Here is a 16259-nt window from a genome sequence, read left to right as displayed (position 1 = left end):
CGTCAGTATGGTTCAATAACCATCGCATATAATGATGAGCCTGTGAATGTTCTGCTAACGCATATACAGATAGACAACTGTATACATATATTAGAATTACATTTGATGGGCATTGTCCCTATGGTATTTTAACAGCTTCATTGTTCTATGACAACCTAAGTTAGGTTTGAAGAGTGGCCTAGATCCTTCATGATGATGACAGTGTTGAAGCTAAGAATCTAGGGCCAGCAGTGGAGCAGGAGTCAAGCAGCACTCTGACCCTGGGCACATGTGGGGAAATCCTGGGTTCATCTTTGGAGGTCTGCCTATACACTGGGTGTCTGTGCATGCCCATAATCCAGGCTGGGTGAGGCTGGTGGTGAAGAGAGCCCTGCAGCCTAGTGGTTAAGGGAGCTGGATCCCACATGGTCAGCTGTGGTTCAATTCCTGTCCCCAGTGGCTTGATAAACATGCTAGGTATGTGTGTGAGTGTCCCAAATCCCAGCAGAATGGAAAATGGAGGAGGAGAGATTAGGACATGACCATGCCCCATTGGAAAATGTTTTCTTCCTCTTCCTCTCCCTCTTTCTCTCTATCTCTCTCTGGCAAGCACACACACCCTCTGATGATAAAAATATAAATATAGGGAACCAGCATTTAGCGTAATGGCTATGTCACTGGACTCCCACGTAGTTGACCGCGGTTCGTGTCCCGGACCCGGTGGCTTAAAACTCACGCCGGGAGCGTGTGCGTGCGTGCCCAAGATCCCGAGAGGAGAATGGAGGAGAAGGGATTGCGGTGTGACCATCCCCCCTGGGGGGTGATTTCTCGCTTTCTGTCTCTATGTCTCTCTCTGTCTGTCTGGCGAGCGCACGCGCCCTGTAGCAAAAAACCTCTCAAAAAAAAAAAAAAAAAAAAGTTGCTATAGGGCACATGTACTCACCAGAGAGAAAGAAAAGGGAGAGTGAGAAAGGAGAGTGAGAAAGCAAGTCACTAGATCTGGGACTCAAATCATGGTTGGCCACGTGAGGGTTCAGCATCTTAACCACGCCACCACCTGCTAGACTCTTCCCCTTGTGTTTTCGTTGAATGATTAAATTATCTTTTAAAATTTTTTTCTGAGAAAATATATATATGAAGCCAAATCTCTCTAGCTACCATTTTAGCTGTAACCTTTTTGTCATTTATTTCCAAATATTCTATAATTTTCTTTTTTGCCTAGGGTTAGTTACTAAAATGCTACTTATTTTCCAGATTGTATAGTGAATGTATAGTTTTGTTATTAGTTTCTAATTTTATTGCAGTATCAGAAAACATTTTAAATGAATCCTTTCTAATTTATGATATCTTCCTTTCCATTCTAACATGTTCTATTCTTTTAATGCTCCAAATATTCTCAACAAGAATGTATATACTGGTTAGTGGATATATATATATATATATATATGAATATATATATTGGCCAGCAGTGGAGCAGGAGTCAAGCAGCACTCTGACCCTGGGCACATGTGGGGAAATCCTGGGTTCATCTTTGGAGGTCTGCCTATACACTGGGTGTCTGTGCATGCCCATAATCCAGGCTGGGTGAGGCTGGTGGTGAAGAGAGCCCTGCAGCCTAGTGGTTAAGGGAGCTGGATCCCACATGGTCAGCTGTGGTTCAATTCCTGTCCCCAGTGGCTTGATAAACATGCTAGGTATGTGTGTGAGTGTCCCAAATCCCAGCAGAATGGAAAATGGAGGAGGAGAGATTAGGACATGACCATGCCCCATTGGAAAATGTTTTCTTCCTCTTCCTCTCCCTCTTTCTCTCTATCTCTCTCTGGCAAGCACACACACCCTCTGATGATAAAAATATAAATATAGGGAACCAGCATTTAGCGTAATGGCTATGTCACTGGACTCCCACGTAGTTGACCGCGGTTCGTGTCCCGGACCCGGTGGCTTAAAACTCACGCCGGGAGCGTGTGCGTGCGTGCCCAAGATCCCGAGAGGAGAATGGAGGAGAAGGGATTGCGGTGTGACCATCCCCCCTGGGGGGTGATTTCTCGCTTTCTGTCTCTATGTCTCTCTCTGTCTGTCTGGCGAGCGCACGCGCCCTGTAGCAAAAAACCTCTCAAAAAAATATATATATAAATGTAGGTATAGACCATAAAACATGGTAGAAGACGAGAAAATAGTTACTGAAATCTTGGCTCACTAGGAAAATGCTTACATTAAAAGTGGATGACTTGATCTTAAAGGAAAAATTTAGGTCTTTGGTTAACAGAGAGGAATGTGAAGGATATTATAAACTAGAAGAACTGAGCGAAATGGCATAGATTGCAAGTCAACAATGTGTTTAGGGAACTACGAATGAGTATGTTTTGAGCATATATGTGAGAAAAAGAAAGCAACAACATTTAAACTAATAGAACAAGTTTATGTTCACTCATTGAATAATTTCATTTATTCAGTGTTTACTGATATTGAGGCAGGAGAAAGTTAGCAAGTGGAAAACCAATTTAGGCAGAAAATTTCCTGCCCAAGGTAATGTAGGCACGAGATTAGTCGGGGGAAGGGGTGGGGGTGTTTAATTGGTTAAGCCACATTTAATATTGCCAGTGAGATGAATCAGTGCGCCCAGCCACATTGATAGGGCCAATAAGATGAAAACAATCAGTGGGTCCAACCAATAGCCAACCTACGCGACCTAGGTTAAAAATGACAAAGCTGGCAGAGTATAACTGCCAGGGCCATTTGAGACCCTCTTTGTCTGCTCAGGCCCGCTCCTTCCTCTCAAGAGTGTACTTTTACTTTTACTTAATAAACTACATCTGCCTTTCACTCTTGGTGTGTTTCATTCAATTCTTTGCTCGAAACACCAAGAACCTGGATATTATCACAGAAGCCATCCCACAACAATGTCAAAAGACAAAGTTACGGGGCCAGCAGATGGTGTGGTGGTTAAAGGGGCCGGACTCCCACATGGCTGACCACAGTTTAAGCCCTGGACCTGGGACCTGGTGGCTTGCTTTCTCACTTTCCCTCTCTTCCTTTCTCTGTCTCTCTCTGATCAGACTGGAAAATAATAATAATAGATAAAGTTAAATAGAATGATTCTTTTTTTTAAAAAAAAGACAAAATTACAATGAATTAGTTTAAAGATCTGAGTTGGTTTTTGTTTTTGATCGTGGAATTGAGCAACACTTCATTCTATCTTATTTTCTATTTTATTTATATTTCTCATGAGCTGAGCGGAGAAGGTTGGTTTTATAAACAGAAAGTAACTGAAAAAAGCAGAAACAGGAAATGAAAAGCAGATTGCCTGTTTCAACGTTACTTTTCTTTGTAAAGGTGAAAACAGAGTGGACCTCCTTATCTTGTTGGCTCTGTCTCGTCTGGGGGTTTGGTTAATTATCTGCTACTCTCTTGGTTTCTCAGAAGGTAGTTTTGGCTTGGTGACATGACCTTCAGCATGAGTAGCTTCACTTTGCTTTGGTCTGTTGAGCAGGAACTCAGTCTAAACTGAGGGCCTCCTGTGTATTTTAACACGGGACACTGTCAATATCACTGAATGAGTAAAACCTGTGAATGAATGACAGGTTGGCACTATCCCAGGCCCTGGGAATACAGTGATGTGGTAAGGCAAAATCCTCATTTTAATAAGGAACATACTAGTCTCAAGCTCTAGAAGGAAATGACCAAACAGCAGCTCCTGAGGCCTAAAACAGAAGGTAGAAGGCACAGAACCAGCTACATCCTTCCATGTGTTTGTTGGAAACCTGAGCAATAACAAACCTGTTCCTGAATTAAAAACTGGTATTAGTGATGTTTTTGCTAAAAACGATCGTGCTCGTGGGGATATCAGTCCGTACATCTAGGAAGTTTGGTTATGTCAGCTTTGCATCTGCTGAAGATCTAGAAAAAGCTTTAGAACTGACTGATTTTTTTTTTTAGAGGTTTTTGCTATAGGGCACGTGTGCTCACCAGACAGAGAGAGACAGAGAGACAGAAAGCAAGAAATCACTCCCAGGGGGGATGGTCACTCCGAAATCCCTTCTCCTCTCAGGATCTTGGGCACACACACACACATGTGCCCGGCATGAGTTTTAAGCCACCGGGTCCAGGATGTGAACCGCGGTCAACCACGTGGGAGTCCAGTGCCATAGCCATTACACTAACTGCTGGTCCCTAGAACTGACTGATTTAAAAGTCTTTGGCAGTGAAATTAAACTAGAAAAAAACAAAAGGAAAAGGCAGTAAGAAAGATCGAGATGCAAGAACACTTTTGGCCAAAAATCTCCCCTACAAAGTCACTCAGGATGAATTAAAAGAAGTATTTGAAGATGCCACGGAGATCAGAACAATCAGCAAAGACGGGAAAAGTGAAGGGGTTGCTTGTATTGAATTTAAGACAGAAGCTGGTGCAGAGAAAACCTTGGAGGAAAAGCAGGGAACAGATTGATGGGCGGTCCATTTCTCTATACTACACTGGAGAGAAAGGTCAAAATCAAGACTACAGGGGGGAAAGAACAGCACTTGGAGTGGGGAATGGACACCTCTGGTTTGGAGCAACCTCTCCTACAAGGCAACAGAAGCAGCTCTTCAGGAAGTATTTGAGAAGGCAGCTCTTATCAAAGTGCCTCAGAGCCAAAATGGCAAATCTAAAGGGTATGCATTTATTGAATTTTCTCCATTTGAAGATGCTAAAGAAGCTTTAAATTCCTATAATAAAGGGGAAATTGAAGGCAGAGCAATTACGCTAGAGTGACAAGGGCCCAGAGGCTCACCTAACACAAGACGTCAGCCCTCCGAACTGTTTGTCAAAGTCCGTCTGAGGATACCATTGGAGAGACATTAAGGGAGTCATTTGATGGCTCTATTTGTGTAAGGATGGTCACCGACAGGGCAACAGGATCCTCCAAAGGGTTTGGTTTCCGTAGACTTCAACAGTGAGGAAGATGCCAAAGCTGCCGAGGAGGCCGTGGGAGATGGTGAAGTTGGTGACCTCTGGAGAATCACTTGTGATCACATATCTGGTCACTAGAGGAGTTCTGTGTTGAATTAAGTAGAAAGAGGAAAAGAAGTTTATTTTTTTTCCTTTACAAATGTTTGGAATAGATCCAAGTGGAAATAAAACCAGAGGCAGAGAAGCTGCCCAGGAAGCTAGTGTCACTAATGTGTATGGGAGGACCTGGATTGCAATACTGGTGCTAGAACTGGGAGGCAAAGGGACAGATTCGAGAGACACTGCAGCTCCCCCAAGGACTCCTAGCGTCAGTAAATATCAAGTGAATCTTCAATTAAGTTTGGGTGTCCTATGGGAATCAAGTCTTCATGGTCATGCCACGATCCCATCTCCTCCATTTCTCCGTTCTGTCGGGATTAGGAGTACACGTGACACATGTCTGGTGTGTTTTTCAAGCGACCAGGGCTGGGATTTGAACTGCTATTGGCCATGTGGGATCTGGCTCCCAGTGCTTAACTGCTGGCTATGGGGTGACCTACCCCCATAGCCTTGATGTCTTGATGCCACGATCCACCTCCAGTTTCAGCCAGCGCAGATCGTGGGCAAGCGTGTGCCTGGAGCCCTCAGGGAGGTCTCGGAACACAGTCCCTGGACCTTTTCATGTGAGTCGGCCTCTCGGAGTGTCGCATTTTATTATCATGCCACTGTCTGGCTCCCCACAAATATATTTTTTAATCTTTTGTAACTATGTACCTTTTCTTCATGGTTATTTATTTCCTTCATATCACAGAGAGAGTCAGGCACCCTCAATAGGGTTTTCATGCTATGATCCTCCCCCAGTAGTGTAGCCAGCCAGGAGCCCAGGCTCACCTGATACGTCTGGTGTGTTCAGGTCTGCCTGGGATGTGAACCTGGAACCTTCCCATATAGTTTCCAGCATCATACAGTAGCCGCCCCCTACTGTCAGCCCTTCAGTGGCTGGACCTTTACTGTATATATGTCTAGATGTGTTAGTTGTCTGCAGTGTTCAGTACAGTGACTGTACACATTCATAGCTTGGGAGGCGAAGGCTGTACAAGGTAGCCCAGATGTGCAGCGGGCTGCACCCTCTTTCCTGTAGACACTCTGTTCACACAGTGGCAGAGTTGCTCTACGATGGTTTCTCAGAACATATCTCTACTGCACCATGAGCACGCTGTGAATCATCCCTAGATTAGTTATAATGCCTAATATAAAGTAAATGCTATGCAAATAATTGTTTTACTGTATCATTTAGGGAATAATGATAAGGAAAAAAGTCTTTCAAGTTCTGATGCAACCATTGGTAGATCTAACTACATACTTCACATTGGCAACAAGGTAACTTTTTTTATTTTTGTTTTTCTTTATAGACCATAGATTAGTTTATTTTTAACACCCACCATGCCATGAATTCATAGGGATTAGGTTCCAGTAGCTCAGGCTCCTTTCCATGGGTTCTCACAAAGTGTGCTTCCCTGGGTGGAGCAGGCTGGTATTTCCATTAAACCCAGGTCCCTTTCTCTTTGACCTCCTTCTTTTTCTGGTCATTTTCCTTCACACGTTTTAGGAAGCTATCTCTGCTCTTAGAACGCTTAATATACTCAATATGCACATTAATTCTCTTGGCCAGAATCTTGCCCTTAACTTGTTTGTTCACAACAATGCCAACAGCAAGCTGGGTAACATTGTAGACTCTTCCAGTTTTCTGTGGTAACATTTGTGGGGCATTCCTTTTTGAACAGTACCCATTCCCTGGATGTCTACAATATCACTTTTCTTGTGGATTGACATGTATGTTGCCAGAGGAATCACTCCATGTTTTCTAAAAGGCCTAGAGGATATATTGGGTACCTCTCTTTCCCTTTTTTTTGTGTTTGTCATTTTGGTTGATTACCGGAAGGTGGCACTTCCCAGCAACAAGGTAAGATTTTTCATCCAAGGTTGGTGGAATCCAAGGATTGGAACCTTCAAACAGTGAGGGCAGACTATAACAACTTTGTCTATTTTTTTTTTTTTTTGGTAGAGGTTTTCACTATAGGGTGCGCACGCTCGCCAGACAGAGAGAGACATAGAGACAGAAAGTGAGACATCACCCCCCAGGGGGGATGGTCACGCCGCAATCCCTTCTCCTCCATTTTCCTCTAGGGATCTTGGGCATGCACGCACACGCGCCCGGCGTGAGTTTTAAGCCACCAGGTCTGGGACGCGAACCGCGGTCGACTACGTGGGAGTCCAGCGACATAGCATTTATGCTAACTGCTGGTTCCCATCTTTGTCTTATGTTTTTAAAAAAATAATTTTTTTTGAGAGGTTTTTGCTATAGGGCGCGTGTGCTCGCCAGAAAGACAGAGAGAGACAGAAAGCGAGAAATCACCCCTCGGGCCGATGGCCACACCGCAATCCCTTCTCCTCCATTCTCCTCTCAGGATCTTGGGCACGCACGCACACGCGCCTGGTGTGAGTTTAAACCACCGGAACCGGGACTCGAACCACGGTCAACTACATGGGAGACTAGTGACATAGCCTTTACACTAACTGCTGGTCCCAAAAAGAATTATTTTATTTAACTTTATTTATTTATTTATCTACTAATTTGACCAGAAAAGGACTGAGAGAGAGAAAGCTGCCAGGTCCAGGACTTGAACCGTGGTTGGCCATGTGGGAGTCCAGCACCCTTGATCACCACACCACCTGCCAGCCCCACAACTTAGTCTTATTGATAGAGCCTTTACAACTAGTTCCTTTTTTAATATTTGTTTATGTATGTGGACAGAAGTCTGACTACTTTTTCTATTTTCCAAAAGGGACTGGGGAAGTCATACCCACAAACATTAACAGACCATTTATTTTCTATTAACAGGATTCTTCCTACCTCCTGTTCCTGGCATAGTATCTTTGAGATGTATATTTCAACCCATTACAGTATATTCTTTTGCTTATCTCTTCCCAAGACACAGAACTCCCCTTTTCCTTGAGATGTAGATTAAGCCTTTCTTTAACTAAGACACGGATCTTCCCTTCCAATCACCAACCTAAGAATTTGTGGAACCCACCTATAACCTACAGCCCCCCCCATATGTCCCGCCTTTTGGGGCCAGACCAATGGAAAAATTTCTTCATTAAATGTTGTCTGTCAATCTCAAAAACAAATAAAAGGAATCCCTGTACACGATCACCCTGAGAAAAGGCATGTGTGTCTCTTCTCCGGCCTAGGTCACTCACGTTTGGCTTGGAAATAAACCGCATTGAGTATTAATTATTAATTTTTACTGTTGGTTATTTTTTTCATCAACAAGATGGCAACCCGAAGGGACCAGAGAGGAACTGAAAATCTTCTGAGGGGTGGTTTCGAACCCGGTGCCTGGTACCAGCACAGTGGGCCCTTTGAGCCCCCTCTGGCTCCGAGGTTCTCCTTGAGGGAGATTCAGTAAGTTCTCTGGCCCCGGATCTTCCAAATTTGGTAGATGGTCTGGTTTATTTCTAAGCTGGTTTCTTGTTCGTCTGTCTTGTACGTTTATCTGTTTTGGGTAACCCAGGTTTGCTCTCCTCTCAGTCAGGAGTAGGGGTTGTTGCTATCCTCCTAGCGAGGATTAGCGGTTTACTGTCCTTTGATGGGGATGGTTACAAAAACCTAACATTTGAGGTTACATCCTAAAATGGTTTTCATACAATTTATTATTTTTATTTATCTAGTTTGTGGAGAAACTGGACTGTCCCATAAAATAGACAAATGAGAGACTGAGCCTCTCAGGTCCGAAGATAAAGGGCATTTTGCTCCTCCCTCTTGGGTAGGCATCTCAGGCGACTGAGAGCCATATTTTTAGGGAGTGTCCAGAAGAGGGGGTTGTTTCCTCCCCTGCAGGACGAGTAGCGGCCCTATAGGAAATCCCCAATACAGTAATTTAGACAGGCCTGTCCAGTAAACGCAAAAGCGTTTTGGGCCCCCTTCCTGAATGCTAGATTCTTGAAGGGAACACGTAAGACGAGCGATTTCGACACGAGAGTGACATCTAGTGGAGAGTCGCTCATAAAGCAGCACATTGGTCCACCACATTAAAGGTCCTTAGTTTCCAGACCAGTTTCTCCTATGAAAAAAAAAAAAAAAGGGTAAAAAAGGGGAAAAAAAAAATTCACAACAAAGGAAATTAATAAAAAAATACTTGAGACTGTCTCAGAATTAAAAGGGATAACAGAACCTGTTTCTGAAAAAGGCGCCAGAGTCTATTTCTCTTTCTGCTCCTTCCTGTCCTTTACTCTCTGAACTCCCTTGTCCGGACAACTCTATATTTCCTCATACACCTGCTGCCTCGCCCCTAACTAAAGAAGGTGTAGGTGATATATATATATTTTTTTTTTTTGAGAGATTTTCACTATAGGGCGCGTGCGCTCGCCAGACAGAGAGAAACAGAGAGACAGAAAGAGAGAAATCACCCCCCAGGGGAGATGGTCACGCCGCAATCCCTTCTCCTCCATTCTCCTCTCGGGATCTTGGGCACGCATGCACACGCCCCCAGCGTGAGTTTTAAGCCACCGGGTCCGGGACGCGTACCACGGTCGACTATATGGGAGTCCAGTGACATAGCCATTACGCTAACTGCTGGTTCCCGACGTAGGCCATATTAATGTGGCAAATAAAATCATAGTTGCTCCTTTTAAAGAGAAACCCACTGGACGAGGAGAGCCAAATGTAATGTATACACCATGAACAAAGGCTGAACTGAAAGCTTTAATATCAGGGTTTCCTGACCCAACTAAAGACCCTATTGGATTCGCAAAAGAGTTTGAAATAACCCTTAAAACCTATGATCCAGGATTTTCAGATCTGTACCAGCTAATCCAGCTTCTAGCTCCAGGAAACAAGGCAGAAGAATGGTTTAGTTAGCAGATTGGAAAAACCCCTTGGATGAGTTTGATAAAATAAGTGCAGAAGCGAGGAATAAATGCAGAGACCTCTCAGACCGCCTCTGCACTGTTCTGCCTTAAGTATTTCCTAAGGTTATAGATTGGGCAAAAGTGCAACAATGCAAGATTCGCCCGAATGAATCAATACCCGATTTTTTTTTTCTGGATTTGAGAAAACGTTCAAACAACATTCAGGGATACCCCCTGAAAACTTTGAAAATGGGAGGAGTAACACTTTGTTAAACTCTGGTTTCATACAGGGTTTAGATGAGGAATTAGTGACTCTGGTAAAAAGAAACAATGTGGCTTGGGCCTCCCTGCCCACTAACCAACTTATTACCTTAGCTGACCCATTATCTCAGACAATTCTTAAAGGAGAAAAAGATATGAATTCCACAATTATGAGCCTACAATTAAAGCAGCTAAGCAAACAAGTGGAGGAACCACTAATTTGCCAGAATCCCAAAAATCTGCCACAAGCACAGAAAGAGAAAGTTTGCTTTTACTGTGGGAGACAAGGACACATTAGGCAACACTGTAGGAAGTGCAAACAAGCCCTTGCACATAGGGAACGCACAGCCCCAAGGACAGAGCAAGAGGGAAGCCAGATTCCAGAATAGGGATGCTCCGAGGGAATTAAGGGGGTTTTTCCTTTGCTCTTAACTAATGCCCTGGGGGAGATTGAGATATCCATAACTGGGGAAGATACCAGGGCACTAGTAGACACTGGTGCAACTTTGTCAGTTTTAAACCCTACCTTGATTAAAAAACCCTCTCCCTCCGAGTAAAGAAACAATCCAAATGGTAGGTGTTTCAAATTTCCCCATCATGGCCTTTAAATCTAACCCCCTAAAATTCCAACTGGGAGAACTTACTGTCCACCATACATTCCTTATAGTAGATAGTACTCCCATACACTTGTTAGGAAGAGATTTCCTTGAAACAATAATGCCCATATTTCATTTTCACAAAAGGGGGAGATGGTCCTAAATCTAGGAGATGTTGAAGATCTGCAAGAGCCTGCATGTAATATTATGGTGATAAAAGCTGACCAAGACCCCAGGCAAGGAGAAATAGAGCCTTTCTTATCCCAAATACCTGATTCCTTATGGGCAAACTCTTCCTCAGATATTGGAAGGATAAGATCAGCTACTCCCATAGAGAGAGCCGGAGATATGTCTAAACCTTTGCCTAACATTAAACAGTATCCTCTTAGGCCAGAAGCCTTGCTAGGAATTAAACCCATTGTTCAGGAGTTTTTAAACAAGGACCTCATAATACCTTGCACTAGTCCCTGTAATACACCGATCCTTCCAGTCAAAAAGCCAAACGGTAAGGGCTGGAGGTTTGTTCAGGACCTTAGGGACATTAACAAAATAATTCCTAGACATCCGTGGTTCCAAACTCCCATACCTTACTATCTAGCATCCCCACAAATGCCAGTCATTTCTCTGTCGTTGACTTGTGCAGTGCCTTCTTCAGCATACCCATAGAGCAACATAGTTAATATCTTTTTGCCTTTAAGTGGGAAAAACGGCAGTACACCTGGACAGTTTTGCCTCAGGACATTAACAAAATAATTCCTAGACATCCGTGGTTCCAAACTCCCATACCTTACTATCTAGCATCCCCACAAATGCCAGTCATTTCTCTGTCGTTGACTTGTGCAGTGCCTTCTTCAGCATACCCATAGAGCAACATAGTTAATATCTTTTTGCCTTTAAGTGGGAAAAACGGCAGTACACCTGGACAGTTTTGCCTCAGGGTTATTGTGAGTCTCCTACATATTTTTCCCAAATTTTAAAGGCAGATTTAGAAAATATTGAATTTCCAAATGGATCCGTCTTAATTCAGTATGTGGATGACCTGCTATTGTGTTCATCCTCTCTGGCTCAATGTGAGGAAGGTACTGTTCACTTGTTACAACAACTTGCCGATAGGGGGCACAAAGTACCTAAGGACAAGCTACAATTCTGTCTTCCTCCAGTTAAGTATCTGGAGCACATAATCTCTTCAAAGGGGCTATTAATAAATCCTGAGAGAATCTCCACTATCATGACCTTCCCTTTACCCAAAACAAAAAGACAATTAAGGGGGTTCTTAGGACTTACTGGCTACTGTAAAAACTGGATTCCAAATTACTCACTGATGGCCCAGCCTTTATACAAGAAATTGAAACAAGTCCAGCCAGATCCGATCTGCTGGGAAGAAAAGGAGAAACTTAAAACATAGAAAACTTAAAACAAGTTCTTACCCAGGTACCCGCGCTGGGTCATCCAAATTACCGACTCCCTTTTTTCCTTTTTGTACATGAAATAAATGGAAATGCCTTGGGAGTGCTAACCCAAAACATGATGACCACCACAGACCAGTGGGGTATTTTAGCCAACAGTTAGATCCTGTAGCAAAAGGACACCCCCCTTGTATGAGAGCTATATCAGCTGCAGCCACCTTATGCAAGAGCATCGAGGAATTCATCCTTGGATCTCCGCTTACTATATATGCCCCCCATTCTGTGGAATCGCTTTTGAATTCCCACCATACTCAACACTATTCCGTCAGTCGCCTTGCCTCTTATGAAGTGCTCCTACTTTCTGCCCCAAACATAACTCTGAAACGTTGTAACACTCTCAATCCTGCCACCTTGCTTCCCATGCCAGATGAACAAGAAGACCACGATTGCATCTTACTGATATCCTTCTCTCCCCTAGGAGCGATTTGCAGGAGACCCCCATTGAAAATGCTGACTTGGTCTGGCTCACAGACGGCTCCTATTTAAGGGATGATCAGGGACATTACCGAGCAAGGATATGCCATTACTTCGTTGGTAGAGATCATTCAGAGTGCCCAGCTCCTAGGAGTGAAATCAGCCCAGGTGGCTGAATTAATAGCAGTAACTAGAGCCTGCCAGTTGGCAAATGGACAGGTCGTGACTATATGCACAGACAGTCGCTATGCCTTTGGAGTGGCCCACGATTTTGGCATGTTATGGAAACAAAGAGGTTTTCTCACCTCGGCTGGGCAACCCATCCGAAATGGGCAACAAGTCTCAGAATTATTAGAAGCAATCCAGATGCCAAAGCAATTAGCTATTATAAAAAACCCAGGACACTCAAAACTAAATACAGATGAAACTAAAGGTAACAATTTGGCTGATACTGCAGCAAAAAATGCTGCACTAGGGAAAATGGCCTGTCCTGCCCAGGAATGTGCCCTCAAGCCTGCAAATACTCTCAGTAACATTCTTTTTCAATACCAGCAGGTTTCTTCTAGAGAAAAACAGATTTGGCAACAAAAGGGAGGCAAGTTTGTAGCAGACAAAGACTTATGGGTAGGACCTACAGGAAAACCCATTGTTCCTGTAGGTGCTCAGCTACCTCTTCTCCAATTTATTCATGAAATGACTCATTGGGCCCCTGAAAAAATGGTATCATGGGGGAAAAACAATATTTTTGGAAACCATCCCCCACAATAGCTGCAAAGGTATATTCTCGGTGCACGTTGTGCCTAAAACATAGCCCTGGCAAGCCCTTGCATGGTTCCCAGGGCCATTTTCCCCTACCTAAAGGACCCTTTGAAGTATGGCAATTGGATTTCATCCAGATGGCACTATCTCAGAATTTTAAATATGTATTGGTTCTGGTTTGTATGTTCTCCCACTGGGTAGAAGCATTTCCCTGTTGAAGGGCTACTGCCTTAACCGTAGGAAAAATCCTGTTAGAAAAAATTATTCCAGTTTGGGGAATCCCTTCTGAGCTGCACAGTGATCGAGGAACCCATTTTACAGGACAAATTGTTCAATCGATCTGTAAGATCTGGCCTATAATGCAACATTTCCATTGTGCCTACCACCCTCAGTCCTCTGGTTTGGTGGAACGCACAAATAGCACTATAAAGACTCAACTGGCAACGTTAACGGAAGCTTTTGGCCTCCCTTGACCAAAGGCCCTTCCACTGGTCTTGTTAAATCTGAGATCCACCCCTTTTGGAAAACATCATTTATCCCCCTTTGAAATAATCACAGGACCTTGTTGTTTTTTATAGCTGAATAGTATTGCTGGGTGAAGTCTCTTCACAATCTAAATGATGTATAGCGATTTAATGTATGAATAATCTATCTATCTATCTATCTATCTATCTATCTATCTATCTATCTATCTATCTATCTATCTATCTATCTATCTATCTATCTATCTATTTATCTAAAAGAAATAATTATAGGACGACCTATGAAACTGGATGAAGGCCTATACAAACCAGCTTTAATAAAAGGAGAGATACTACATTACTGCCAAGGCCTTCTTCAGACACTAACAGAAAATGCAAGTTTAGTAACAGACTAACAGAAAATGCAAGATTAGTAACAGAATCTTTCCCCAGCAGATATCTGGGGGATGAGGACATAAAGGATCATGGACTATGACCGGGTGGCTTTGTATACTGGAAGTGGCACCAACTGAAGGACTCTCTACAACCCCGATGGAAAGGACCCTATCAGGTACTCTTGACTAATTCACGTGCTGCAAAGTTAAAAAAAGTCCCCTCATGGATGGGGGTGAAGACAAAGGATCATGGACTGCAACCAGGTGGCTTTGTATACTGGAAGCGGCACCGACTGAAGGACTCCCTACAACCCCGATGGAAAGGACCCTATCACGTACTCTTTTTGTTTTTGTTTTTTTGGTTTTTTTTTGAGAGGTTTTTGCTATAGGACGCGTGCACTCGCCAGAGAGAGAGAGAGAGAGAGAGAGACAGAAAGCGAGAAATCACCCCCCAGGGGGGTTGGCCACGCTGCAATCCTTTCTCCTCCATTCTGAATCTTTCCACAGTGAACACCTGGGGGACGAGGACATAAAGGATCATGGACTATGACCAGGTGACTTTGTATATTGGAAGCGGCACCAACTGAAGGACTCCCTACAACCCCGATGGAAAGGACCCTATCAGGTACTCTTGACAAATTCATGTGCTGCAAAGTTAAAAGGAGTCCTCTCATGGATCCATGTTACACACCTAAAACGAGCACCTGACCCAGTCCCTGTCCCGAGTCACTCCTGGACCTCTGAACTCATCTTTGACACTCGTCTTTGACTCCAAAAGACCCCAGAGACACCCTCCAGAGAGACCTGACTAAGATTCTTTTGTTCCCTTTCCTTTTTATTTAAATTTTTAAAAATTTTTAAAAAAATTTATTTTTATTTATTTTTCTCTTTCTTCTCTTGAGATTTTTTTTTTAATAATAAGGTGTGGTCAAGATTTTCATCAAAATTGGGTAATAATGTTTCTACTAATGATCCTTTTTCCCACTGTGTCTCCTGTCTGCTTACCCCGTACTCCACCTCTCCTCAAGCTTGACAGATTGTCCTGGATTACAACAAATATCACAAATTTCCCCCAGGAAAAAACCATATCATCTGGTATGACATAGATCAAGAAACAATGAAAGCTACTAAATGGGGCAGTGCTATTGTAAACGCAGCGCTATTGTAAACATTGCAAAAGGGACGCCCTTTATGGGATTCTTATACTATAAAGCTTTTACAAAATATGATGCTATGCAAGAATACTTACCTAACAATACCTCAGGCAGATTTCTGCAGGGATCAATCCAAGTAGAGCCTTGCATCACCATAGACCTCAATGATGACAAACTCAGGCAATGGCCTGGGTATGATGGGGAAAAGCTAGCTGCCTCATGCGTTAGCTGCCACAGTGCGGCCTGCCCGCACACTTATCAGCCTTGTAGGTGTGGTTGGATGCCCCTATTCAGCCCAAATCAGACAGACTCTGCTCTTACAGAGCAGTTCATGAGAGTCTGCTGGTGGACAGAGGTCCCTGATAGTAAAAACGCTACTTTACGGCCAGGACGCCTCTGGGAGGCTCTATGGAACACTCAAACAAGAGCATATTCAGGTGTGACCTCTACTCACTTAACAGTGTTTTGGGACACCCAAAGATTCTGGGTAGACTCCATTTACCCAAACTGTACTATGGTTATAAGTATGCTAGGACAACATTTCTGGTGGATACGCCAAAATTGGCCCTCGAAAAAACTGACAAAGCGTGACCTGCTAGGAGAGGTGGGTGCCGGCTTGGGAATACTAGGACAAGCTGAGTTTGCAGCTAATGAAGAAAGGCATTCTTTGGAAAAAGACTATCTAAAATAGGTCACATAGAAGGGATGCTTTTCCAGGAAGAAGGCAAGGGATGGGAAGCAGCCCTAAAGGATAATATGGCCCTTATCCAATGGGTAGAAAAAACCAGACAAACCATCATGACCTATTCAGCAACCCAGAGATGGGAACGGGCCTGTACCCTAACCCAGCAAGGCCTCATGTCTATGCTAATACAAATGGAATCTGAGGTGGCCATGAAGCAATGGCCCACAGTGCTCAGTGCTGAAGCACAA

The sequence above is a fragment of the Tupaia chinensis genome, unplaced genomic scaffold (genome assembly GCF_000334495.1).
Source record: "Tupaia chinensis unplaced genomic scaffold, TupChi_1.0 Scaffold000515_1, whole genome shotgun sequence".
In the NCBI taxonomy this organism is placed as follows: Eukaryota; Metazoa; Chordata; class Mammalia; order Scandentia; family Tupaiidae; genus Tupaia; species Tupaia belangeri.
Note: the sequence above shows the minus strand (reverse complement) of the source record.